The following is a 27,911-nucleotide window of genomic DNA, read 5'->3' as shown; positions in this document are numbered from 1 at the left end:
GTATCTTCCATGAAAAGAAAGGGAAAACTGTCTCGGATATAGGTGACATTCTTGATGCTTATAGAAATCACTATATGGAACATTTCCAAAAAGAAAATATACATATCGACCAATTAAATCTAGATGAAAAATGTTCTAATATAAAAAAGTACCAAAAAAATAAATAAAACTAGATCTGCAAGCACCCATATGCTACAAAGAAATTACAGATACAATAAAAGAGGGTACAAATAAAAAAGCTCCAGGTATAGATGGCACAATTATGGAAATATATAAACTTTTTCCTTCAAAGATAATATCCCTCTTCCATAAAACTCTATTAGAAATTCAGTCACAAGCTTTAATACCACCCACTTGGAGATATTCCTTAATCACACCAATCCTAAAGGAAAACAAATCCCCAAACTTCTGTACCTCATACAGACCTATATCATTATTAAATAATGGCTATAAGATATTTATGACAATATTAACTAACAGAATGAAAATACCACTATCCAAAACAATAAATAATGATTAAACTGGATTTATATATCATAGACACACACGACAATATAAAAAGAAATTGAAGAAAATAAAGAAATACCCATAATTGATTAAGATATAGAGAAAGCCTTTGATTCCCTAAATTGGGACTATTTATTCAAAATCCTAATGCTATTTGAATTTCCTGCATCCTTTGTTCATCTCCTAAAGAATATATATACAAATAATTTAGCGTATGTCAAGTTAGGTCCTTTTACCTCTGAATCTATACATATAACAAAAGGCAATAAACAAAGATGTCCCATGTCACTGATTCTATTTGCTCTGTCTATTGAAATACTGGCAGATTCAATTTGTAACAACATAAAAATCAAATGAATAGATGTTTATGAACAATACAATTCTAAAGTAATGCTATTTGCTGATGACATATTACTAACATTATCTAATACAAAAGAGACATTAGAAGAATTAGATATATTAATTGACAAATTTCGCATGACGTCAGGACTCCATTTTAATAAATCAAAATCAAAATGTTTACTTCTAAACAAACAAAAAAAAAAAAAGAACTGCAGACTAAGGGGGATCACATCATAGGGAAACAGAAATCTACATTAAAATATCTAGGAATTTAGTTATGCAAGGATAATAATGAATTAGTCTCAAAAAATTACAATAATATCATCGATACAATTAAAATCTCTATGGAAAAATGGAACAAAATAATATTAACATTTGAAGATAGACTACAGTTAATAAAAATGATTTTACTGCCCAAGATCCTATATATAGCCTTGGCAATACAACTGTTACCAGAAAGGAATATACTTAAAGAAATAAATTCATGCCTAATAAAATTTTTATGGTTTCCCAAAAGAAACAGAATAGCTTTAATACATCATATCAGACCATGGAAACAGGGAGCATTACACTTTCCTGATATAGGAACAATTATAAAAGCTTCAATATCTAAAACAATCTCAGATTGGATAAGTCCACATTACTCTGCAAATTGGAAAGAATTACTAACTGTAATATCAATAAATGAATTTGATTTACAAAAAAATTCAAGCAGCAGATAAAAACAATTTGCCATGGCACATATGTATTAGTATGCAATATAACATAACCAAACCCACTAAAACTCGTATGATTAATTATTACATTGACTCATTTTGGAAAATTACTAATGCAAATACAGATTTAAAAATCTGATTTGATCTTTTAACACCATTTATAGTCACTAAGAACTTTTCACATAAAATATACAGAGAAATTAATTCTTGGAAACAGAAAGGGTTTGTTGGCTCCAATGTATCAAAGAACTAAAAGTTTTAGATATGCAAGCAATAAAAACAACATACAAAATTCTACAACAGGACTAGCTAACTTTACAGAGTATTCTGTCATATTCACAAGATTTAAGTAGAATAATTAATAATTCTGCATTTAAAGAGATACCTAAATTTATAAAATACATACATGAAATCATATATAATGACTTTGACATGGGAAACCGTATTTCAAAATTTTACAAAATATTGATAAACTATAAAACTACACCCAAAACCTCATATTGGAAATATAAAACAAAAAGGACACTCAATACAGTTAACTGAAGATATTAAAACAAATATCTTATTATCAATAAAATATACATCCTTTTCACAATACTGGAACGTTTCTAACTGGAAATGCTTGCACAGAGCATTCTTATCACCAGATAGAATCAGTAAAATTAGTTCTTCCATAAAAGGAATATGTTGGAGATGTGAGCAAATACACAATGCAAACTGGAACCACATTTTCTTTGATTGTGTTAAAATTAAGCCATTTTGGAGTGGTGTTAATAAATTTCTACAAGCTTTATTTAATGAATCATTTTATTTAATTAAAATCTTGTATTATTAAATGTGAATGGAGGTCCTCATTTGAATAAGTAAAACATGTATCTAGTATAGACTATACTTGCAATTTTAAGTGTTTAACAACAAGGTGGAATACAAACACAATACCAATTTTGGAAGACTTCTATAGCCTACTGAAGACCACAGCATTATTGGAAATGAAAATTAAAGAACTAAGAATTTATTCAAAGCCATTTACCAACAACCCTTGGGGAAAAGTCTTATCATTGATTGACACTATATAATAATTGATGGTTTACTATCAAAATGCCGACGTGCAATTACATGGCTATGAAGTATTCGAACAACATATGTTCGAATACTTCATATTTCGGCAGGTTATGTGAGCGAACGTTATTATTGCGAATGGACTGTGCATTCGCAATTATAATGTTCGCTCATGTAAGGGGATAGCGGTACAGTGCGGTTAGGGAAATACATCCCTTTCCTCACTGTAGTGCGATCTCGGAGTTGGAATATTAAGTTAGGGAGGGTGTGGGGGTGCATCCCCCCACAGGGGGGTGCAGGGGGGCTTGCCCCCCTGCATAGATGTGAGTGTAGGCTAGTTAGGTAGGGAGTTAAGGGAAGGGTGGGAGTGCTGTTAATTGTCGAAAATGTCACGAGCGACATTTTCGACAATTAACAGCTGTTTTCAACATTAGGTGCATATGGAAATGTTCATTTCTGATGTTTAAATTCAAAGTTCTGTACACTTTTTTTTTATTTTCGAATTTTTGATAGTAAACCATAATTGATCAGACACTCTGATAATGGAATGGACATACTTATAAAGTAACTCTACAAATTAAGATATATTATAGTGTCAGGCTAATGTAAATAGTGTACATAGTTATTTAATATGTTATGTATAAATACTATGGAATTCATTCAAATGTATTTGAAAAATAAAAAAAAAATTTGAGGAAAAAAAGTTTCATATTTCTTATTCTTCAGTAAACAAATGTTGATGCAAAACTTGCTCTAACTTTATAAAAGAGTTAAAGTAGCATTTTGGACCTCTGTCCCTCATTATTTAGGGTTTTCTTCTGACTCTTGCGTAAAAGAAGTTGATAGTTATTCAGAGATGGAATGATGCAGCCAAAATAAACCTCAGTAAAGATACTATCAGCAGCTAGAAACAGCCAATTAACCACAAAGAAGGCAGAAGACAACAGATTATGAATGGTTAAATATTTCATTAACAGACAACCAATGCACTAGCAATCACTGTGTTTAAAACAAATAAATACATCACAGAGCTGGGGCTAAATTTTTGCTTCATTTTACTTTGACATGGGTGAATTGGTCCACAGACCCTTTTCAGTCATAACCCAGGAACAAGCAGTAAAATACAACATACAAGCTTTATATGAATTACATTTAAAGATACAAAAATAAACAACTGTAAATATTAGGGATGTCAGAATGTTAGCTTATAGGCATTCAAGTACAAGAATAGCAACATCAAGACTTTGCAAATGGCTCTTAGAAAATTAATAGATCATTTGTGCAAGCTGGACATTACATTAACCGGTGTACCAAAAGCAAGTATACTCAGCCTCCTTTGGAAACTGAGCCTTTAAAACCATTCTGAATTTGAATAGGGACTAGAGAGTTTCAATTGATGAAGATAAGTGGCTTGAACAATCTTTGAAAAAGATCCTTCACCTATAACAGGTCTTAAAAGGAGGTCTCATTAAGGTGATACTGTGTTCTTGGCCAGAGGGAGTAATTAGGATCTCTAATGGGTAATTTTCCTTTCAAGAGAGAGATGTATTTTAAATTTAATATTTTGAAGAGGTGGTAGCTAAGTAGGAGTGTTGCATGAATTGGAATAGGCAGCCATTTGAATTTTTGCAAGACATTATAACTGAGTATTGATTTGCCAGGAAGACAAACTGGAAATTTTGTTAGGTTAAGCCTATCCACACAATGCAAACATGACCCACAAATCTGATTTACATAGGTGGTGAGTTACTTACTGCCTCTGTGTAGAGAAACAGAGCCATACCAAGGGTAAATTTCCTATTATCCACCCATTGTTTCAAGTTGCTTTAAGGGTTAGAGAGGAACTCCATTGCACATGGATGGGGAGCCTGTTCCAGAGAATGGGAATTCTCTGAGAAACATATCTGTCTCTCCAACTTGTCCTATTAATGGTGCAAGCAAAATTTTGGTCTTTTAATCTAGCAGTTCTGATGTTGTTTGTTTTGTGGATGTGCAAAAGGTTCATCAAAATAGGGCTCAGGGATGTCCTGTATGCCAGGCAAAGATCACCCCTCAGAAGTCTGTATGATACCAAGTAAAGAGGCAGAGCTTTGAGGCAATCAGCATAGAACATTGTGTTTACTCCCTGTATTCTTTTTGGAAGGAACCTTTGTGAACATTCCATTTGCTGCATGTGTCTGATCGGGTACATACCAAAGGGGGGCATTATACTCAATGATGGGTCTGATGAGAGCCTAGTAGAGTGTTATGATAACTTCTCTGGACCTAGATGCCATGCCCTTCTTTACAAGTTGAGCTACATAGAAGGATTTTCTTACTACCTTGGACACATGCTGGTCGAAGGCTAGATTACTATATATATATTAGTTCCCAGATCCCTGACTAATGAATCACCTTTTAAGGGTGTTTTATCGCTGATGTAGTTAACCAGGGTGGTAGACTTCCCAAAAGGCACTATAATGCATTTCTAGATATTGAGTTTTAATCCATGGCTTTGGCACCAACAGTTTGTCTGTATTAGACCTTCCTGAAGAGTGTTCTCATCTTGGGGGATTCAATGACTGCTCCCAGTTTGCAATCATCTGTGAATTTGGTTAGTCAAAGGCCTCTGACATTGGCTTTGACATCCGAGAAGTAGATGCCAAAGAGCAGTGGGTCCAGCACAGAGCCATGGGGAACATCACTGGTGACAGGCCACTTTGTGGAGGTGGTCTCATCAATTCTAACCTCCTGGGTCCTATCAGTGAGCCAGCTGGCTATCCAGCGTGCTATAAAAGGGTTTATACCTAGTTCCATAAGTTTGTTGACAATGCCCAAGTAGGGTATTGTATCAAATGCTTTAGCCAGATCTAGGTAGGCAATAAGCACAGATTTCCCCTCATCCATTGCTTTAGTGACCTTTTCAAAGAAGTCCACCAGATTCAGTAAGGATGACCTTGGTTTGACAAAGCCAAACTGGGATGGATCCAATGTCTGGAGGTCTCTTATATCCTTGTTAATAATTTCCATGATAATTCTTTCCATGGCTTTGCAAATAGGACTAGTCAGATTAATGGGTCTGTAGTTTTCAGGATCTGTTGAAGGTCCTCCCTTATGAAGGGGGATGACCATTGCAGTCTTCCATTCATGTGGCACAAATACTGTTTTAATACTATGGTTAAATAATGACTCAAGGGGTCCTGATAAGTCATATTTTAGAATATTCAGGAAGCATGTTGAGATGTTATTAGGGGGCCCACTGAGGTTGTGTTCTTGGCTTTAGTGAGTGAACCCAGAACATGCTCCCTAGTTACAGTTGGAAGAGTTATATTTGAGGGTATTTTTAATGGGATGGTTGGGGGAGAGGGGGGGGGTAAATCTGGAACTGAATTTGTACACTAACAGGTTAGTTATACCACCAGGCTCAGTGAATGTTGCACCACTAGTCACTAGTTCAGCGCATTGCTGTTTGCAGTCCTTGAGGTTTCTGACATGGCTGTAGAAGGCCTTATGGTTATCGTTCAACTGGGAGGCTATCTTAACCTCAAAACTGGCTTAGTTTGACCTAATTAGCCTTCTTAGTTGTCTATTTACTTTGAAATGAGAGTTTCTATTTTTATGGAAACTACCCATCATGACATGATTTTTGCCATATATTTTTTCCTTTTTTTGTATATCCTGTGTAATTTGAGATGACACCAGGGTGGTTTGTTTCTGGGGCTAGTCCTGGGCTTTCTTCCTGTAAGTACAGCAGCCTCTATACATCTATTTACATGGCTGTACAGAGTTTCTGAGAGCACTTCAGCATAGGCTACTGTGTTCCCTGGATTTGGAGGGGCATTGAATTTTTACAGTCCATTACTTATTAAATGGTAGTTTGCCTTGGAATAGTTACTAACTGTTACTAGTTTTAATGAGATCATGGAGTTGATTTCAAAGTAGATTGCTTTATGGTCAGAACTTACCAGGGAGGATGAGACATGGAGGTGGTACATCATTCTCCCATATGTGTAAGCATGCACTCCAGCATGTTGGAGCCTCTAGTGGGTATATTCACTGTTTGGTCAAGACTGTTTGCATTTATGAAGTCCAGAAATCTCTGTACCTATAGATTTGAGGCTGTGTAGCATTCCCAGCCTATAGAGGGGTAATTAAAGTCTCCTATGAGTAGGGTATTAGATTGGATGGTAAGTGTTTCCAGTAGGTCCAAGTGTGCATTGTTAGCTTCTTGGGACATGAAGGGTGACCTGTAGCTGGCTACAATTATAGCATGGGATTTTGTCTATAGTGGTCTGCACACAGAGGAACTTCAACATATCATCCTGTTTGACCACCCTACAGGTATGCTTGTTACTGTTGTATATTGAGACACCTCCTACTTTAACCCTTTTCTGCTACTGGTCTAAAAGTATGGAAGGCATTGAAAGCTTGTACTGCCAGGGTACTGTCTGCTGCTTTATACAATGCTTCAGTAACTGCACAGATATCTATATTCCCGCATGTGAGAAGGGCTTGGAGGGAGTGTAGCTTTTTTTGTTTAGACCCCTGACATTGAGCAGTAACACCTTGAAGTTCAGTTGAGTTCATTTTGCTATGTCGGTACGTCTGTCAATTTGGCACTGCCTAAAAAAGGCACTATAGGGATGGATAAAGTTTTTACCAGTATTTGAAAGCCTAGAGGGGAGAGGTGCAGACCATCCTTGGCAAAGCAACATGGTCTGTTAATTACATCCTACCAAGCTGACAAATATTGGATTACACTTAGAAAGAGGCCAGAAAGATAACCAGTTGTTAAAATCAATAACTTTATGCTCATATTATGGCATCATTATCAGTGATGGTAATATGCTGCTCATTGGAGGACTCACACCAACATGAGACACGCAGTCCGACAGCTCCATAATATCTCTCTTGATACAGTCCAGGGAGATACATCTTAGGTCATTTACACTTATATGGACTATGATGGAATCATAGTTTTACCTGTGACGTAATGACTTGAGTGCATGTATGATTTGGCTCCAGATAAGTAACTAACAGTTATCTTCTCCTTGTTCAGCATAGTTAGAGGGGTATCAGTATATCTAAGAGTCCTGGGAGGAGTGTTTGCTTGCTTTAGAAGCTTAGTGTTTGGGGCTCACCGAGTATGACAGTATGTGTGGTGTTAGGTGTTGCTTTTTCTGAGTGTCTTTGGGATTGCTGAGGTATAGCTTTGACAATGTGTGATCTGTGTGATCTTTGTTCTTTAAGTAGATTGCTATTAAGTGCCTCAGCATATGTTAGTCTATGTATGTGTTGTGTACTATGTGAGGCGAGTGTTGTGTGTTTGGTCTCTGACAACCTCATGTGCGCTTGTATGTAAGAGTTTAGCCTCCAGTGTCTTTGTGTAAATACACTTTTTGCAGACTGTGACTGCATCTTTAAGGATTAAATGGTTGTCGGTAAACATGAAACAATTGCTAAATTGTCTTAAGATGCCCATATCCACCAAGCTGGCAACTGAGAAGTTAAGAAATTGCATATCCATACTCTTCAATACTTTGATTTGTGAGCTACAAAGGCATTGTGTATTGAAGGCTATTAAGGGTGCTTTATCACTGCAGATTATTTTAAACAGTACTACATTTTACTAACTTTAATGTTTACACAATAATGAATTCAACTAAATCTGCAATTATTGCCACTTGGCTCCCAACATATTGCTCTAAGCTTTTTGGCACGCAAGGTATTTGCATTATATTGCTGTTGTACAGGGTACAGTTATATGAACCACTCTTTCTTGGTGTTTGCTACCACACAGGACACTGCTAACCCACACAAACATGCAAAATTTATAGCAGCACAGAAAAAACAGAATGCTTAGTAATGATCTTTCTGGCCAATAAAATGATTACACGATGAGTCCTTTTGTGTATTTCCCAACTCAGATACACCAGGCAAACACCTCCTGCCACAAGATGAATAAACCCAGTCCTCCTAATGTAGAACACAGTAGAAGAGACCCACAAGTACAATGCTACCACAAACCACTTAAACATCTAGATGCAAATCCCTTACTGAAGGCAATTTCAAGACAGACTTACAACAGTAAGAGGAAGAACAATACTTTTCTTTCTTTTTTTTAAACAAAAAAAAAAAATCAGTGAAATGCACAAAAAAAAATCGGAAACAGTAGCAATCACTCAAAATAACTTAGGTGCAATTTAGCAATCAAAGGTACATAACGTTACCTGGATGGGACTGCATACAAGTAAAACAGTTCTTGAATTCAGGCAAAGACTCCAAGCTTTGCAGGGCTCCTGGAAAATGAGCAGAAGACGGTATGTAGTAAAGGAGGTTTATTCAAGAACAATACTGGTTTGTATCAGGAACATAAATAGCTTATAGAGCAGACTATAGCAATGAAAGAGGGAGAGAGGTACTTTGGAAATTAGATTATCATAAGGGGTGGAGGCCAGAGATACAGCCTTATTTTAAACAGCAGCAATGTGGGTGGGAGGGTTAGGGAAAACCAACCAATACAGCTAGAGAGGCATACAACAAAAAAAAGCAATATTGGTTATCTTTCAGAAACTTTAGCTTAACATGTTAGTGAGGGATGGGGCAGACAGAGAATGCAACTTTAAGCAGGTAAAATATAAGCTGAATATAAAAGGACTGAAGCATAAATTGGAGCAGAGACAATTGTCTCACTAGTGACCTTCTACTATAGTTGATGACACCAGACTATGCAGAGATTTACTAGTAACACTGTTTATGGAAAAATGCAATAATAAATTACTAAGGCTCGCTTTTGCACTGGAAGAAGGTTCCTTAGAAAAGGAAGTAGCAAGCAATTTATATAAAATAAATCAAATTAGTGGGAACAGTACAGGAAGAACAAAGTTCAGGAGCAGGAGTAAGATTTAAGGGAAGGCAAAAATTTAGCAATTTCTGTAATGTTGCACTGAATGACAGTTGTTATAAAGAAATAAAAGTATAGGTAATGTAAGTAAATAAAAAATGTTAATATGCTTTGTTTTCCATTCATGTATGTGTGCCTGTCTTACATGATAATTTAAAAAAGGTTTAAAAATGAATTTCTGTATTTCAGAATTATTCATAGGTAAGCTAGACCACAAAACATTTACATTCTGTGAGGCATACGTACAACAGTTTTATGCTGCAAGTTTATATGGCACTCATAGGGCTTTGTTATAAAATAAAGGAATATCATTGAATACTGCTTGTCTACGAGAAACAGAAATATAAATAGTGTCTGTGTAATTTGTCCTTGCTTACTATACATTTTGTAATGAATACAGTATTGTTTATATAAATAAAAATTACTGAAGTCATGAGAAATGGCACAGTGTATGAGAACATACTAAAATGTAACAAGTTGCAGTGGCTTCTAAATAATAATCTATTATTCTGCTGTCAGTTAAGAATATGAATTATGACTGGAAAGAATGTTCCAGAAGGTGCTACATGAGTTAGTCAGTGCCTTGTTTCATGTACTTAAATTTGCCATGTAAGAAAAGTTTTAGATTTCACATTATGTATAATTCCTCCTTATTGCCATTCTGTTCTACACAATAAATGTCTTGCCCCTTAAACTGCTTTTATCTTTTAACAGATTTGCTAATGATGGACAATAATACAGAACCTCTTAATACATACAACATATACATATATATATATATATATATATATATATATATATATATATATTAATAAGAAACATTAAAAACTTTACATACAAAATGTAAAAAAGAAATAATTAAAACACATAATCTGCTCATCATTCCTCCCCAACACACATTCCTGATGCCTCAGCCAAAAACTATACTGTAGAAGGAACCAGATAAAACGTCCCCCATAATGAAAAATTACATACTTCAAAAAAATGAAGATTCCATCTAAGCATCTATCCAGTCTCTAAGTTCCAAAATATGATCATGAATAAAAAAAAACATACCATTTCAAGATCCAATGGCAACTTCCTCCCCAACATGATCCTCTCACCCAATACAGTTCCTAAATCGATGGAAATCTAATGAAAACAATACAGTCACAATAAATACACTAAAAGAGAAAAAAATGACACCTAACAAAAATTAAAAAAAAAATCCATTTAACTACCTCTCTACCCTTCCCTGACTACTCTGAAGGCCAAACTGAAAGGAATTTCCCAAACTCTAAAATCACACCCAACCATTCAGAAAGGAAGAAAAAGATAAGCCAATAAAACATTACAAAATACCCCAAAATAGCCTAATTCAGATTAAACTTGTATCATTAAAAAGTGAGGCTGACATTAAAGATTTAGGGATGCAGGCAAACAACAGTTTAAACTCTGTCCTATCGCCTACCTACCAAGTCAGAAAAGCATGGATACTGTTACCCAGTTTGTGCCCATTAAGCCATGGTTTAACTATGAGCTACACTGACTACAGAGGTTGGGCGATGGTTGGAGGACCACTGACAGAGAACATGCCTGTTCAAGAACAAGTTCTGGTTGAATGCTCACTACTTAGCATATCAAACAAAAATCTCACATAAAATGCATGTTACTTACCTAGTGAGACTTACACCACACTGAATCATTCAGTGACTGTGGGCTAACTCTGCAGACCAGCCTACCTTTATCACTTGCACAATCTCTTCATTGGCACAATGTGAAAAAGATGAACATTTTTTTGTGAAGAGATAGCTCTGATCAAGCACTCTTTTTACTACAAGGCTCCATAGTTTATTATTTATTTTTTATTTATTTTACATTTGTTGACTGGGCTAGTCTAGCTGGATACATGTCCATTTTCAGTAGAGGCCCAGGGAGATAAGCTCCAAGCAAAGTAAAATTACACAAAACAATAGTTAAAAAATACAATACTTCAAAAAAGTTACAATACTTAAAAAATACAATACTTAAAAAATTTCTAAATTGCTATACATAGGAGAATTAACAATATTTGGAAAGAAAAAAAGAAAAATTATATTTAAGAATAGTAGTATAGAGTCAATGCATAGTTTAAGATACACACAAGTACAGGTAAACTCAAGGGTTTAATGTTATCATTTATAAGACAAAAAGGAGAAAAAGAAAAAGAAGGTTGTAGAGGGAAAAAAAGCACTGGTTAGTATACAGATGGCTTCTATAGAATCTTGTTGCAGAGAGGACATAGCACAGAAGGAAGGGGTATAGTAAGAAGAGAAAAATAGGGGGAAGAAGTCTGGTTTAGAACAGGGACAAAGCCAGAGGAATTTCTGATGTTCTTTGAGATGTTTCTTGAAAAGAGACGTAGATGAGAGATGTGAGTGTAATAGGAAGCTTGTTCCAGATTTTGCCCACAACGTTAGTTATTATGATGGGTCCTGTGCTGATGTCATGTCTTTTACTGAGCTGAGTTTCATTATACCAATACGATGACACCACACATGGATTTCTTTCTTTCTACTCCACCTACTGCTGCCAATTAGTCTTGTAAAATCTGGTCTAGATTCACTGGAACCAATTATTCTTTGGCTCATTCAGCCCCCTCTGAGATTTTTTTCTTACATCAGTACTGAAGCGGGCTTTGATTATTACCTCCCAGTGTCAAGAAGTCTTCTTTGGGCACGGTCCTTCTAGAAGATTACTGCCCTATCTCTAATCTTCCTCTTAAGGTTAATGAGAAAGTGATATAGGTGCAGATGCATTCCTCTTTACTAGCTTATGAACTTTGTGCTGGTCTATATCACTTCATTGAAACACCTTTTATCGAATTACTATTCGTCAACCCCAAATTGTCGAAAACTCTCTTAGCTGACTGGATGTTTCAGCAAACTTTTTCACAGGGAAAAGAAACGGCTGCCCAACCTAGCACCTGTCACTAAACTCAAAAAGTGTAAAACACACCCAAGTGGGGGGCTTCTCCCTCCACACCCCTCTTAACTAAGTATACCAACTCCGAGATCACACTACAGCGGGGAAAAAGGGAAAATTCCTGATGATGGCCAACCGTTTCTTTTGCCTGTGAAAAAGTTTGCTGAAATGGTCATTGAATGAACAGAGGTTTCAACAATTTGGGATCGATGAATAGTGATTCGACAAATAGGTGTTTTGATGAAGTGATATAGACCCCCTTTTGTGCTCTATGTCAGTCTGATTTTAGCACTAAGAACAGCATTCAGACAACCCTTATCCAAGTTGTTAGTGGCAAGATAAAACATTATATTCCCTCTTGATCCTCATTGATCTCTCAGCTGGTTTTGACACAATGGACCATCACCATCTTGACTGAACATTTGGAAACATGTTGTGGCTTCAGGTTTCACTGGCACTGCATTTGACCGTTTCCTTCTTAACCATTCTGGCCACTCACTGTGGATGATTTCTGGAGTTAATTCCTCTAATAAGCATCCTCTGGAGTGTGGGGTGCCACAAGGCTCTATCTTCTTATCCCTACTGTTCTACTGTTTATACCATATATACTGAACCTTAGGGAGGTCACCTGAGGGACATTTACCACACTCAAAGGCTCCATGGCATCAGTACTTCAACTGATGACTGACAGTCAGCTAAAACCCAACATAATTAAATTGTTGTGATGCTAGTGTAGACCACCCACCATTCAACAACATAATTTTCCCCTGATATAAGAAATAGACTGGAATATGTACCTTAGGTCGTGATCTGTGTTTGATTCTTGATGACAGGTTCACACTGAAGAACCATGTGTCACCAGTCATCAAGACATCATATTATTATCTGAAGAATATGGGCCTGGTACAGAACCTTATTCCATAATCAGACTTTGTGAGAATAATTCATGCACTACTTTATTCTCAGCTGGACTACTTTACTGATATACACCTGTTTTTTGGTTGGGGACTATAATCTTAATACATAAACAGGAAGTCAACACTATCAACAAAGGGTCATAGTAATGAAGCTTCATGAAGGCTAATACTGTATAAGCCTGACAACTGAATTGATTCACAGAATGACTATTTTTTCATCTTTCATACCATTTATCAAATATATCTATTTGTTTATTCATTCATTTGTCCATTTTTAATTACACGTTATCCAAGCAAGTCAGCTGATCTGAAAACCCTTTTCAACCATGGCCTAGACCATGGGTTATAACCAAGGCTTTATACCTCTGTACCTACAATGCTGGTATTTTTTTAAAGTATGTTCATTTAAAAAAATACATGGAGTTATATTTGTTAGCTATTTAGCAACTGCCTAAGTAAAAATAAAGGATTAGTTATGGTTCTACAATGGAAGGAATGGAGTTCTTTATAGCATGTGTAAATTTTGAGAAGGGTGTTTTCACAATAATTGTTGGCTCTTTAGTGTGCAGCAGAGTTCTGAAAGATGAGTGCATAAAACTTTGAGTTTTTTATAAGCTTGTTGGTAAGTGATGGACAGAACTTAAGAGTTAAAATAAAACTTTAAATAAAGTACTATTGTGTAAGCAAACTTATCATAGCAGTAGATGCTCTTATGATCACTGCTGCAGTATTCTAAGCCATATAGGTCACATCCTGCTAAGGATATAACAAATGGCCTGCTTCCAAAGCTTCAGGGATCTTCCACATGCCCAAAATGTTAGTCAGCTCAAGCTGATCTGATTAAAAGTGAGGTATGGGTGCCCAGCCCTTCACAGCTTTCATGCCAACAGAGAGATAGAGAGGGAGGCTAAAGCCATGAGAAGGACAATGCTAGGAAAATACAAATAAATGTCCACACCTGGCATAAAAATACATATAAAAATAAGGGGGGGGTGGAAGGAGAGAAGGAGCACTACTGCAGCATTGATCATTCAAATATCGACTGTTATAGTTAGTTTACTTACACAGCTGTATTGCATTCTTCATATGAATTATTGCTGCAATAGTCTAAGCAATATGGGTAAATTACCATAGCTTAACATGATTGGCAGGAGGAAGGGCAATGGTTCAAAAGTGCCTGGAGAATGGTCATAGCAAAGCCCGTCTTAGACCTGGAGAATGAATCTAATTTATAATGCTTTGTAAAAATGTGCACAGATGACCACATTGGTGCTTCAAATATACTGCTAGAATCCAACCCTTTCCAAAAAGCCACAGATGACGCCATGGCTCTAGTAGAATAAGTCTTGAATCTGCCTGGAATAGTTTTACTATGGTGGGTATACAAAAAGGTAATAACACGAGACAACCATTTGGAAGTAGTCTGTTTTGACATTGTTTGTCCTTTTTTCTTACCCTCTTAAGAAATGAACAACTGATCAAACATTTTGAACAATATTGTTCTGTCAGGATAGTACCGGAGTTGTCTATGGAAATTCAAGGTATCCTTTCTCCCTCATTTTTAGGTTCTGGAAAGAAGACAGGGAAATGGTTAGCTTGTTTAAGGTAAACCAGGATACCATAAATGAAGGATTAGTTCTTAAGAAAACCCCACCTTTGCAGAAAATGAGATAAGGTTGACCCACAATGACAGCCTGCAACTCAGCTACATGTCTTGCAGAGGTCAGAGCAATTTGTAAGATCATTTTCCATGTCAATAGCCTCAAGTCAGCTTGATGAGCTGGTTCAAATGGAGCAAGGGTTAGTTTTAGAAACATAAAATTAAGATCCCAAGGAGTAGTCAGCTGTTTTCAAGGGGCTTTGGGCTTTGTAAGCAACACCACCTTCAAAAATATGACCATATGAGACTCCATTAAAAGAGGGAAATCCATGAACAGACACGCTGAAATGGGCAATAAATTAACCTTGATTAAAGAGTAAGATGTGTCATAGAATAGTAACTCACACAAACAATGCAAAATCAGAGAAACAGTACCACAAAGAAGTGTTGCTGCTTTTACTGACACTAACTAGTAAACCTTTTCCATTTAGTGATGCATGATTTTCTAGTTGCAGGTTTTCATGTTAGCATTAATACTGCTGCACGTCCTAAGGAAAAAAAAGATCCTTAAAAGGTATTAAAATTCTGTAATACAGGCAATCAGCTGTTGTTGTTTGGGTTCAGGATGTATGAAACACCTGTGGTCTTATGTGAGTAAATCCAGTCTGTTAGAACCCATGTGGTAATTGCCCCTGGCCATTTCCAAGAGAAGAGAGAGCCACTGTTGATAAGGGAGTCACCACAATGATCATTAGGAAGTGTTTCTGAATCTTCACAATGACCCTGGATATTAGTGGAAAGGGTGAAAAAGCATACAAGAACTTTCTTGTTCAAGGAAAAGAAAATCCATCTGTCCTCCAAGCCTTCTAGCATTGAGTCTTGGAGCAGAATTTTGGCAACCGATTGCTGTGAGTGGAGGCAAAAAGATCTGTTGAGGTGTTCCCCACAGTTTGATCAAATCTTGGAAGACCCTCTGATTGAGTTTCCATTCATAAGGGTCTGTCCTGGTCCTGTCTGCACAAAGGATAAGATCTGGGTCCCACTTGCTTGTTTATGTACCATATCATTGTGGTGTTCTCATCTGGAAACACTTGTAGAGTTCTCAGGGACCATTGATGATTGAGAGAGTTCACAGAATCTACAAGAGCTAACATCTCTTTTATTTATTTTGGTTTCTCTTTTTCATTCCAAAGACCCTGCACTTTTACTCCCATTGACACTACAAGTAAAGTGTAAGGTGTCTGTTGTGACTGATTGTGCTGCTGTAAGAAGGGAGAATGGAAGGCCTGGATTCTGAAAAAAAAAAAAACACAAAATCTCCCTTTTCAAAAATTCCCAAACTTGAATGTAAAAACTCAAGGGGTATTGATGGTGAGACCATAGATATTTCAGGTACCTTTGGATTTTTCTCATGCAGGAGGTATCATGAGTATCATAGATGCCTTGAGATCCAGAACTCAGAGGAATTATTTTGCTGAGAGGGTCGTCTGAGTGGAAAAAAAACTAAGGAATAGATTTAAACACAAGCTCTATTTTTTCCTGTCAAAGAAAAGCTGTTTGAACTGAGGTGTTTAGGAGACACTCCAAGAAAACAAGGTGGGAGGTTGGTATAATAGTTAAGGTGTTTACCTTACAGACACAAGGTGCAGGGTTTGATCCTTACATGGGGTAATTGGCTAGGCCTGAAATGGCCCAGAAGGCCAGCTAGCCAAGTACTACTCTATTTATGAACCTATTCATGTTATTTATGAACCTGTTAGAAAGAGTCAGATAAGACTTCTATATGGTCTCTTGGAACCCTAGCCTGTGTAGGAGGTTCTTTACCAAAGTGACAAATAAAGATAAGCAAGTCATCAAAATAAGGAAAAATGTGAATGCTGTGCAGTCTGCAGTAGGCTATCACAGGAGCTAGACACATTGTGAATACCCATGAATCAGTAGATAAACCAAAGAGTAATGCAAAGAACTGATGATGTTATCTAGACACAGAAAACCTTAAGGAACTTCTGAAATCTGGATCTATAGGAATGTGATGATATGCATCATTGAAATCTAAGGTCAGTAGAAAACTCAAATGGGGAATAAGGGGTAACAAGCTGTGAAATGACAACATTTGGAACTTGGACACCATCACAAACAGGTTCAAAAAGGAAAGATCCAGAACTGGTCAGAAAGAATCTTCTTTCTTTGTCACCAGAAACATCCTTGAATAAAATCCTTATCCTAACCGAGGAGGAGGGACAGCTTCTATCAACCTCTGAGTGAGCATATGCTGAATGACAGGACAGAAAAGAAGAGTTTAGCTTGGCAGATGAGGAAGAATCCCATGAAAGGTGAAAGAGACTTCCACTACCATCTGTAACCTTGATGAATTATTCTCAGAACCCATCTGTCTGAAAGTATCTGCTGCCAAAGTAAGAAATGAAAGTTCAGACTGCCAGAGTGGCTTGGGTCCTGCAAACAGTCATTCAGACTTATTAGACTGACTTTTTTTAGGCAGTTACCAACTTCTTTTTGAAACCTTTCTGCCATTGCATTTTAAAAGTTTGCTTATCAGCAGCTCACTGCGTCTGTTTATTTTGCTTTTTAAAAAGGTTGTAGAGGGAGCATCAAATCTCTTGGCAAACTTGGAGAAGAAAGGCTGAAAAATCTGAGAGATCCCTTGAATTAGCTAAACTCTCTCATCACACTTTTTAATGAACTCCACAGAAGGGCCAAAACTAGGTCTCTACCCAAGGGAGAAGTCAAAATTTTATTTTTTATATCCTCCAGTAGATTTTGAGAAAGCTGCTAGACAAACCTACTTATAACACTTCCAGTGGCTGCAACCCTGCAAGTGGTAGCATCAGAATCATATGTACATTTCAAACAATGGGTAGCCACTTGACAACAGGAGCTACTAAGTTACACAAAATAGATGTCTCATCAGAAGAGGAAACAGATGCCAAAGCATTTCTTATATACAAGAGGCAAGCATAAACTTCAACATATGAGCTTGGCAGTTGAAATTAAAAAAAATGTTGCTGAAGGATACACCTATTTCCCAAATCTATTGAATGCCTTCCCATCCTTGTCAGAAAGAAAGGGATTAGTATTAACCAAATGTTTACCAGCAGCTGGATTCATTACAGCAATAGTTGCTGGGTCTGCTCAGTGATGACTGTATAAAAAAATTAAAAGAGTGAGGAACTTTATACAGTCTATCTGCATTCATGGAGGCAGCAGGCCAGCTGTCAGGCAAGTTACAGGCTGTGACAAAAACATCCTCCAAAGCAAAAGGCAGAGATGTAACAGGAGTAGGTTCTGGAAATTATGAAAATTCCAATTGTAACAAATCATAATACTTCCTGAGACATTCAGAAACAACACTGTTTCCCCTGAAACAACTGATAATTTTAAAAACAGATTCAGAGAAAGACAATCTTTCAAAGGGACTGTCCAGAGACACACTCTCCTCAGAATCTGAGTCAGAAATCTGTGGAGACAAAATATAATCAGTCCTTTCACAATCATTTTTAGGTTCAATTGCTTGAATCTCTACAGAAATGAAGAATCTATCTTTCTTTTTAACCATAAAAACAGCCATCCAGGAAGGGTCAAGATCCTGAACTAAACCCTGAGCTAAGGCCAATAAATCACTCCAGTCCAAAATGATTACGATAGGAGAAGACATATCAGTAAACTTTTCTTCCTTTTTTGCATGAATTTCAAAAGAAACAGACCCACCTTTGCCAGAAAATACATCTCTAGGGACAGGCATAACTTTCTACATAGGCAGAGTGCCATTTTCCACCTCTTCTCCCAAGACTGACAAGAGTCTTTTTCTTGCCTGCCAAGAGCACTCCAACAGCCATAGAGAATGTGTCTAACCCCCAGCCAAAGTTGGCTGTAGGGACTACACTAGTGGGAACAAGAGGAAAAGATTATTATTTTGGCCACAGCAGAATCACTCACATGTGGCTGAAGCACTTTAGTAGCCTGTAGAAGTGGAGAAAGCCATTTACTGATTTTCTTCTTTTTGTGGCTAGAAGAGGGAAGAGCCAAGGAGCCAGTAGGTTATTCCATGGTTATGCCAAAAAAGATGCCTGGGGAAGTCTGGCAGCAGTAGTCTGTAAAACAGGTAAAGTACCAAAAAGTAACCTTTCCCATAAAAACACAATAAAACACTTTCTGCACTTCCCCAGTCTTTAAACTTTAACATTGGAAAATGTAGTTTAAAATAAGCCTGAACAACTTTTTACCACAAAAGTAAAACAGTGATTCTCCTGTTTAACAGTAATTAAAAGTCATGTGATAGTCATTAAAACACTTTTTCCTTGCTTTAAAATTATTTTACAGAAAAACTTCAATTTCTGTCATAACAAGCAAGTGGAAGTTTTTTTCCCCAAAAAGAAACTTATCTGCCCAGCAAAAGAACATCGTTAGCCGACCATTAATTCTCAAAATCCCACACAGGAGTACTCACTTCAGTGGCAGGAAAGCTTAACCCAAAAGTGTATTTTAGTTAGCTCAGCTTGAGCTGGCTGATGGTTTGGGCATGTGGAAGGTGCCCTGCAGCTTTGGAAGCTGACTGGCTTTTATATCCATATCGGGATATAACCCATATACCTCAGGCTACTGCAGCAGTGATCCATATGAAGAAGATCAGAAGAGTAAGTATCTCTATCAGTAACTTGAAGAGTATTTACTAAACTAAATAAGCTGCAATGATGAGCCAAGAATCAAAGAGATTAATGCACCACTGATTTTTTTTCTTTGATGTAACAGTGTTTTATGAGTAACTCTGTGTGACTAGTGAAAGGATCTATTGAATTTTAGGCATATTTCATTTAATATTAATTTTCATTTATTTGGGAATGAGAACACTAACCGGTTTGTAAGTAAATTTAATGTGAGTAAGGAGCACGAATTTAGTTTGTTTACATGGCTTTTGTGTGTGACCTTTTTATTGCTCTGTTCCTTATTCTTGGGAAATGCTGTAATCCCACTAATGTTATGGACATAAGGCTTTGTTAAAAAACTCTGCTTTCAGAAAATGGCAAATTCCTCCCTTATGCTGTGCTGACAAGTCCATAAAAAGGATGAAATATATTATTCCTACAACTAGTAGAGTTTGGGTTTATTGGACTGAAGGCTTCAGTAAAGACTTGTAAAAAGTCAGTGAGCATTTAGAAACCATGTAGCTGGAACACTTGTATGTTCTTAAGGGTTCATCTGCATATTTCTCGTGGGCATCGTTCAAAGGAGGTTAAAGGTATTACACTGTGAGGAATCTGATTTGCCATGGTCTTTTTAATGTTTTTGCCTATGTGGCTTTTCAGCGTGATGCCACAATACGAACAAAGATGACTGACTTTAATGACTGGCTTAATTTCTGGTGTCATGCAATATTTGTCAGCATGGAAGGAGATGATCAACAGATCATGCTGCTTTGCCAGGGATGGTCTGCATCTCTCCCCTCTAGGCTTTTGAATATTAGCTAAAACATCGTTCTCCACCATAGTGACTTTTTTAGGCAAAGGCAAACTGAAAGTACTCCTGATATATCAAAACCAAGAAAAATCTTAAGGTGCTACTGCTCAGAACTCCACCTCCTAGAAGCTTACTTCACCCTACAGAATGCTGACATCTGTGCAGTCACTGAGACATGGTTTAAAGCCATAAAGAGCACACTGACAGTTATAGGTTATAATTACAATGCCTTGCACACATTTAGCCCAGATACTACACAAACAGGGACTAAAGGTGGAGGTGTCTCAATTTACATAAAAAATAAATATACCTTAAGTCTGGTCAAACAGGACAATGCACTTGAGCTTGTCCAAGTTCAAATCAGCATAGGCAAAATCCAATACCACTTCCTTGCAAGCTATGGGTCCCCCTCTATGACCCAGAAAACCCATGCCATGTATTTAAACTTACTGGAAACATTCACCATCCAACCCAATACCATATTCATGGGTGACTTTAATTACCACACTATTAACTAGGAATCATATATGACACCAAATGCACAGGCGCAGAGATTTCTGGATTTTGTAAACCCAAACACCCTGGACCAGTGTCAGTAAACTGACCAGGAGTACAGCCATACTAGAGCTGGTCCTCACTAATATGAGAGACTGCTGCACACCCCCTAGTTTCCTACCCTCTCTGGTACAGTCAGGCCACAAAATGGTCTCCTTTGATGTAAAAATAAAACCTGGAACCCCTAGCTAACCCTGGAATATTCAGGAACTACTCTAAGGCTAACTTCCTACTATTAAGTGATAACCTAGCAAAATTTCAAGCCCACAAAAACTCTAAGAAAACTGCTTCCTCTGTGGAACTGTTTACAGAAACCCTATGCAAGCATGCTAATACATGCATAGAAGCAGCCGCACCCACCAGGAATTCCAGAACTAACTCAAAAAACAAGCCACCCTGGTGGAATCACAACATCAATAGGCTGTATAACAAAAAGAAGAAAATCATGGAAAAAATATTAGGAGGTGCAGCTCACAGCACAATAAAAGCACTCTCATGAAACCAAACAAACAACTCAGAGGGCAAATAAAGTCTACCAAAAGGGAATTTGGCATCCCAGGTCAAAGACAATGACAAGGCATTCTTTAGCTATGTCCATAACCTTGAAGGCAATATATAACTGTGTGCAGAGCTCATTGTTAATGGAGTCACCTGTACTGACCCAGAACATATAGCAAACCTGCTGGCCAAAAAATTCAGCTCCAACTTTACCCCCCTCTCCCCCTCAACCCTCCCTCAGGAAATACCATTAAATATAACCCCCCCTGCTATCAATAGGGAGCAGGTCCTTACTCCTTTCTCTAAGACCAAGAACACTGCATCAATGGGGCCAGACAATATCCCAGGATGCCTTCTAGATAGCATCAAATTGCTATTTAACCGTAGTCTACAAATAGGCTTCATGAATGGAGAACAGCAACAATCATCCCTCTGCTCCGGTCTACAGACGCATAAATCTCATTGGCCTCATATGCAAAGGCATGGAAAGAATTATCATGGAAATTATCAATAATGACAAAGGAAATTTCCGGACACTGGACCAAACCCAATTTTTTTTCATCAAGGACAGATCATGCCTATTCAACCTGGTGGACTTCTTTGAGAAGGTTACAAAAGCAATAGATGAATGTAAAATGGTTCACGCTGCCTACCTTGACCTGGCCAAGGCATTTGCTACAGTACCCCACTCAGGCATTGTTGACCAGCTGAAGAGGTTAGGTATAAACTCTTATGTCACCCACTGGATAGCCAGCTAGCTCACAGACAGGACCCAGGAAGTCAGAATTGGGGAGTCTACCTCTACAAAGAGGCCAGCCACAAGTGGAGTCCCTCAGAAATTGGTCCTGGAACTGCTTGTTTTTGGCATTTACTTTTCTGAAGTCAAGGCCAATGTCAGCGGCCTCTAGCTGACTAAATTTGCAGATGATTGCAAATTAGGAGCTATCACTGAATCCCCCACCAATACAGATGTTCTCCAGGAAGCGCTGGCACAAACAAACAACTGGTGTCAGAGCCAAGAACTAAAACTAAATGACAAAGAAATGCATAATAGTATTGTTTGGGAAGTCAAACACCCCTGGTAACTATTATATTGACAACACACCCTTAAGTGTTGATCCAGTAGTTAGGGACATGGAAACAGACATAGACAGTAATCTAGTCTTTGATCATCACGTGTCTACAGTAGTGAGAAAATCATTCTATGCTGTGCAACTTATAAACAATGGTATGGCATCTAGGTCCAAGGTTGACATTATTCCACTGTATTCAGCATTCATCAGACCTATCACTGAGTACAATGACCCCTTTTAGTATGTACCCAACCAGGCATATCCAACAAATGGAACATCCACTGAGGTTCCTCACTAAAAGAATATGGGGCGTAAGTAACGTGTCCTATGTAGACTGCCTCAAGGCCCATTTCCTGTATTCTGTCTCCTACAGACTGTTGAGGGAAGATCTATGTCTGGCATACAAGACATTGTCAGACACCATTCTGATGGACATCTTGCATATCAGCAAAACAAACAGCAGCAGAATTACCCATTCTAAAGACTTAAACCTTACCTGTGATATAAATAGGACCAACTAGAATGATAGGTATATACCCAGAAGACAACTCCTCCTCTGGAACAAGCCCCATCCATGTGAATCAGAGTTCCTTTCTAACCCAATTCAAGTGTAACGTGGACAATTGGATGGGGAACAAGAAATTCATCCCTGGTTTAGCACCTATGTCTCTAATGGACACAGGCAACCTGTAAATGGTTCATCTCCCAGGCCCCTGTTTGTAAATGTTTCGCCTCCCAAGCCCCTGATTATGCTTATCAAGAGTACCAGAACTTGTCAGAGATTTGAGATGCATGGCTAGGATTGCAAAGGAGCCAGAAACCAAATGAAAAAATGGTGAAAACCACAAATTACCGAAACTAAGGAGACAGCTATGGCCAAGAGAAAGCTCCACACTTTAATTCACCATAAAAATACTGATTCTGGTGAAGTCTGTGGGTTGACAGACAAAGGTGCTTAATTCAACTTCGTATAGTAGTTTTTTTTTATTTTTGTATAACACTATTTTTATGGTGCATTACACTGTGGAGCTTTCTCTTGGTCGTAGCTGTCTCCTTGGTTTTGGTAGTTTTAGGCTTAAAAAGCCCCTTGAGGTCATTAGCCTAGAAAACACCTATGAACCTTTTTTACTTGTAATCTTTTTAAAACAAGGTGAAGAACCGAAATGGACACTGAGGTATTTATAATAGTAGATTCTCATTTTTTTACTATTCAAGGAGTGTTTTTTTATTGTTTTCCTTTTAAGGTCATAACAGTATGTGTTTGGTATTTTTGGAGGAATATCCTTTTAAACAGAAACGGTGAATTCTCACTCCCCAGGATTCATGAATCCTCCGTGTAAGACTTAATAAGTCTTACTCAGAGGCTGCAGTTGAACGGTATGACATCAGCGTGCCATGAATATGCATGAGGGCACGCTGACTCAACCGTAAGTCTTACACGGACCGTGTAAGAAAGCAGGGGGCGTGTCCGACTGCCGAGCAGTCTAAATGTCCACGCCCCTGCAAGTGTTGAAAATAAAAGCAAATAAACAAGAGCGAGTCCACTCAAATGTCCCTGCACCCAACACCTCACTGTCTGATATTGTAAACCCCCATCACAGTTCTAAAACGCATAACATTCATTTTTTTTAAATTCCCAAAATAGCTGCCCTTATTTGCACGGGTGTGCCCATTGCTTAGCTAGAGTTAGCAATTCTGACATGGAAGAGCATAAGAAAGAATGTTTATGCAAATCACACCAAATATTAATAGTGTAATGGTAGAGCATTCGCACAAAGAAGAGGCATTCATGGTTTGAGTCCCACCACTCCCCTTCGTATTTATTTTTTATCTCACCACTCCCCTTTGTATTTATTTTTTAAATCAGTATATGAAATAATACTTGACAAATATGTTTAAACATTACTAAAAAGCAGAGAAATGGCCAATGTATCAGTGAACAAAATAAATATTTTAAAGGATCCTAATATAAAATTGCCTGCAGTTAAGCAGCGCTTCACCCAGCGCAATAGAGTTGCCCATACTTTAATAGTGCTTCACCCAGCGCAATAGAGTTGCCCACAGTTTAAAAGCGCTTCACCCAGTGCAATAGAATTGCCCATAGATGAATAGTGCTTTACCCAGCGCAATGTGTTTGCGCGGACGTGCGCACCTCGCCAACCAGGGCACCGTAGGGCACCAAGGAGCAACGTAAAGCAAAGTTGCTTAAATGCAGCCACACCCCCTAGCCTGTCTGGATAGTATGAAAATAAAATATATAACAAGGTTCGAACCCAGGACTCTGTGCATCAGAATCAAAGTACAGAACCACTAAGCCATGACAACATAGGGGAAACAGCCACTATTAACATTCATATACTTACGAATGGTAGTTTAACCATTACTAAGCAGGTCTGCAGTCAGCCGAGAATTTTACAAAATGGCCAATCACAAAAAAGTGCAGGAAATGCGGCATATTTAAGCCCCACAGGCGGGAATACACACCATAACTGATTGTAGCTCACATCTGCAGTTAGAATGTCTGGTGTCAGAGAGGGAACACGCTTCAGCGCAATATTGTGGCATCGAGGAGTCTAAATACATGGTTTGGCTCCTTGTCCACCGTCACTAGTCAAGACTCCTGCAGGGCCAGTTCCAAGGGATGGAGTACAAGGCAGAGGCTTGGAACTGGTTAGCTCGTGACCTCACCAGTGCCACAGGCATTCCTCGGACTGGTGAGCAGGTCCGTCACCACCATGCAGACCTGAAGAGACGAAAGCAGGACCGCCTGAACCAATGGATACAGGAGGCCCGTGGGATGTCGGATGCCCCACAACTGAGTATGTAGCCATGGAATGCAGTATGTAAGAATTGATAATGGAGTATGTATAACGGATAGGTATGTCTCAATATCCCTTCATTTACTTTACAGCTGCAGGTGACCGTGCTACAAATCAGCAAGCCTATGCTGATAGGCTGCTAAGGCTGCACCACCAGGCAGGTTAGTGATTATTCTGCATGTGTTGTTATATAAAATATGGGAGAGAGCAGGAAAGAAAGTGTTGTAGTCCAATAATACAGCCATAAAATCACCTGAATAAGTCCTCTGCATGTACTGTCAGATAAAAACATCAGAGAGGCAGAAAAAGAGTGTAGTAATCCATTAAGAAAGGTAACATATGTCTGGAATAATATCTCTGCAGGCACTGTCATAGAACATAAGTGAGTGAGCCTGAAAAAAGATTGTTCTAACCTATTAATAAAGGTATAATATGTCTTGAACATGTCTGCCATATACACCGTTAAAACAAATAAAGGAGTGAGCCTGTGGAAAAGTGTGTAATGTCATTAATAAAGGTCTAAAACCCAGAGTGTGTCTGTGTCACAGAGTCTGAAATGTTGTTGTACCCTTACATTATACAAACAGTACTGTTTGAAAAGGTGCTGGCAACCCAGAGTTGTGCAGTCCCATATAAAGTGGGTGATGGAAGTGCTAGTAGCTGTGAAACATATATACAGTCCACAATAGTCAGTTACTGGCTGGCATGAATAAGTAAACCTGGCACACGTGTAGCATGTAATTTTTCCCCAGAAATGTGAGTGTGTGTCAAGAAATGCAGGGTTCTGCACAAATCAAAGTGAAAATGTCATGTGAAAACATCCCAGATATGTAGATAAAGAAATATAAATGCAATCAAGAAATATGTAGCAGTAACGTCTGCATCCTGGACAGGTAGTATGTCAGATATAGGTCAGGCATATATTGAACTAGCCAAACCCATTACACAACCTAATGTATGGTAGCAAGTTAATAATACAGGTAGGGGATATACACTTGCAGTCACTATGAATGTAGTGTAGACTAAAAGGTCATTATAAGATGTTAACTGAGGTTTTTTCTACACCCTACTGTATGTGCATAAACCATGCAATTCCACACCTCAATGGGTATGTGTAATCTAAAATATTTGTTGGGACATATGTCCTATTGTTCTATAAATATTTGCATTCACGGTGATGCATGTGCCCTGTTTAAACACCACAGTCATGGTGGCCTGTTGCTACCAAACAGCCCTGCATGTTGTTGGAATAACCACTGTGGTTCAACATATGCATGTGTTATGCTTGCTGTTCAACTGTTGTACCCTTGGTGTGTTGGGTTAATGGGAATATCATTGCATGCTGTTACAACTAATCTGGAATGCTGTTTCACTTATGTTGTAATTAAACACACCTAATCACAGAATGTATGGGAAGGCCAGTCCCAGCGGACCCACCTGTCCCTCCTCAGCCGGCGAGTGCACCTGGCACCAGCAGGTCTCATGCCCAGCCTGGGCTCCCCTCCTCCATTGGTCCTGTGCCACCTTCGGGTGAAAGCGCTGCAGGGGATGGGGCTCGTCCCCCCCGTGCAAGCATGGGCGGAGAAGGGCCACCTGTCACCCTTCGAAGGGTCCGGGCTGTGGCGCGAAGGGAGATCCAGCGTTCAGTCGCTGATCCCCTATGCCAGCTTGAGGCGAGAATGGTGCTTCTCACGGGTGAGCCTGCCCGTCCTACGCAGCCCCCAGCACAGCCACCCTCGGGGCTGTGAAAGTTCAGTGGTGACTGCCCATGGGTGGGATCTCAGTTCCACTGTTACCATCTGTGGGCTCATGGGCTTGCGATTTCCAAACATCCGACCCCGTCAATTGTGTTTACCCACCCCATGTGTCATGCACCACCCCTGTATGCATCTTGTCTGTCTTGTCTGTGTACCTTCCCAACCTACCTCCCTGGACATACCTACTTCCTCTACCTCACTTCCCACTCTCACCTGGAAAAAAAAAAAAGGGCAATCTGTACCCACAAAAAAATTATGCCCCATACATAGCTGCCCATTTCACACACATGTCCATCGGACAAACATGTAAGCTGATAATAAGAATTGGCAGTACAGCATACTTTGTTCTCCTCACCCCTCTCCCAGGGGTGGAAGGTTTCATATTTCACTCCAAATTCATTGCATATGCACAGCTATTGCTGTTAAAGAAATGGGCAGCTATGGACCTTCCCTACACCCGTCCTGCACATCCCAAGCTTGTTTACCTACTGTGTGTCCCTCTTTGTGCCCCCTTTTTCACCACTTTCCTATCTCCCCATTTTCTTTTCTTTAAAAGAAATTAGAGCAGGGGTTAGCGGAAGTAAGCACTTTTAAGCAGTAGTAAGTGGGAGTAAGCGAGTGTGCGCATGTATATGCTTAGCTAAGCATCGCTAAGCGTCGCGCAAACCCGCTTACAACTGCTTAAAAGTGTCTTAGTCACTCTATGGCAGGGCCCTTGTTCTGCTGAGCAGCAAAAGAAAAAACCTCTGCCAGTTTCAAACCCCAGACCA

At 38.4% G+C, this 27,911-nt stretch overlaps 1 protein-coding gene across 4 annotated transcripts in view; it reads right to left on the bottom strand.

Moving 5' to 3' along the window:
• LOC122799893 (E3 ubiquitin-protein ligase RNF14-like) overlaps window positions 1-27,911 on the bottom strand; it is an 826,975-nt gene that overhangs the window by 666,049 nt on the left and 133,015 nt on the right. For 2 of the 4 annotated variants that reach the window (XM_044069268.1, XM_044069271.1), the window contains exons 2-3: window positions 10,564-10,638; window positions 8,834-8,902 (exon numbers count right to left, since the gene is read on the bottom strand). The exons of 1 other annotated variant lie outside the window; for it this stretch is intronic. The gene's annotated coding sequence lies outside the window, so the exon portion shown is untranslated. The remainder of the gene's footprint in view (window positions 1-8,833; window positions 8,903-10,563; window positions 10,639-27,911) is intronic. One more of the 4 variants, XM_044069270.1, reaches the window with a different exon arrangement.

This window comes from Protopterus annectens, chromosome 4.part0 (genome assembly GCF_019279795.1).
Source record: "Protopterus annectens isolate FY-2018-M chromosome 4.part0, PAN1.0, whole genome shotgun sequence".
NCBI lineage: Eukaryota > Metazoa > Chordata > Ceratodontiformes > Protopteridae > Protopterus > Protopterus annectens.
The sequence above is the reverse complement of the archived record's forward strand: the minus strand, read 5'-3'. Positions and strand labels throughout refer to the sequence as shown.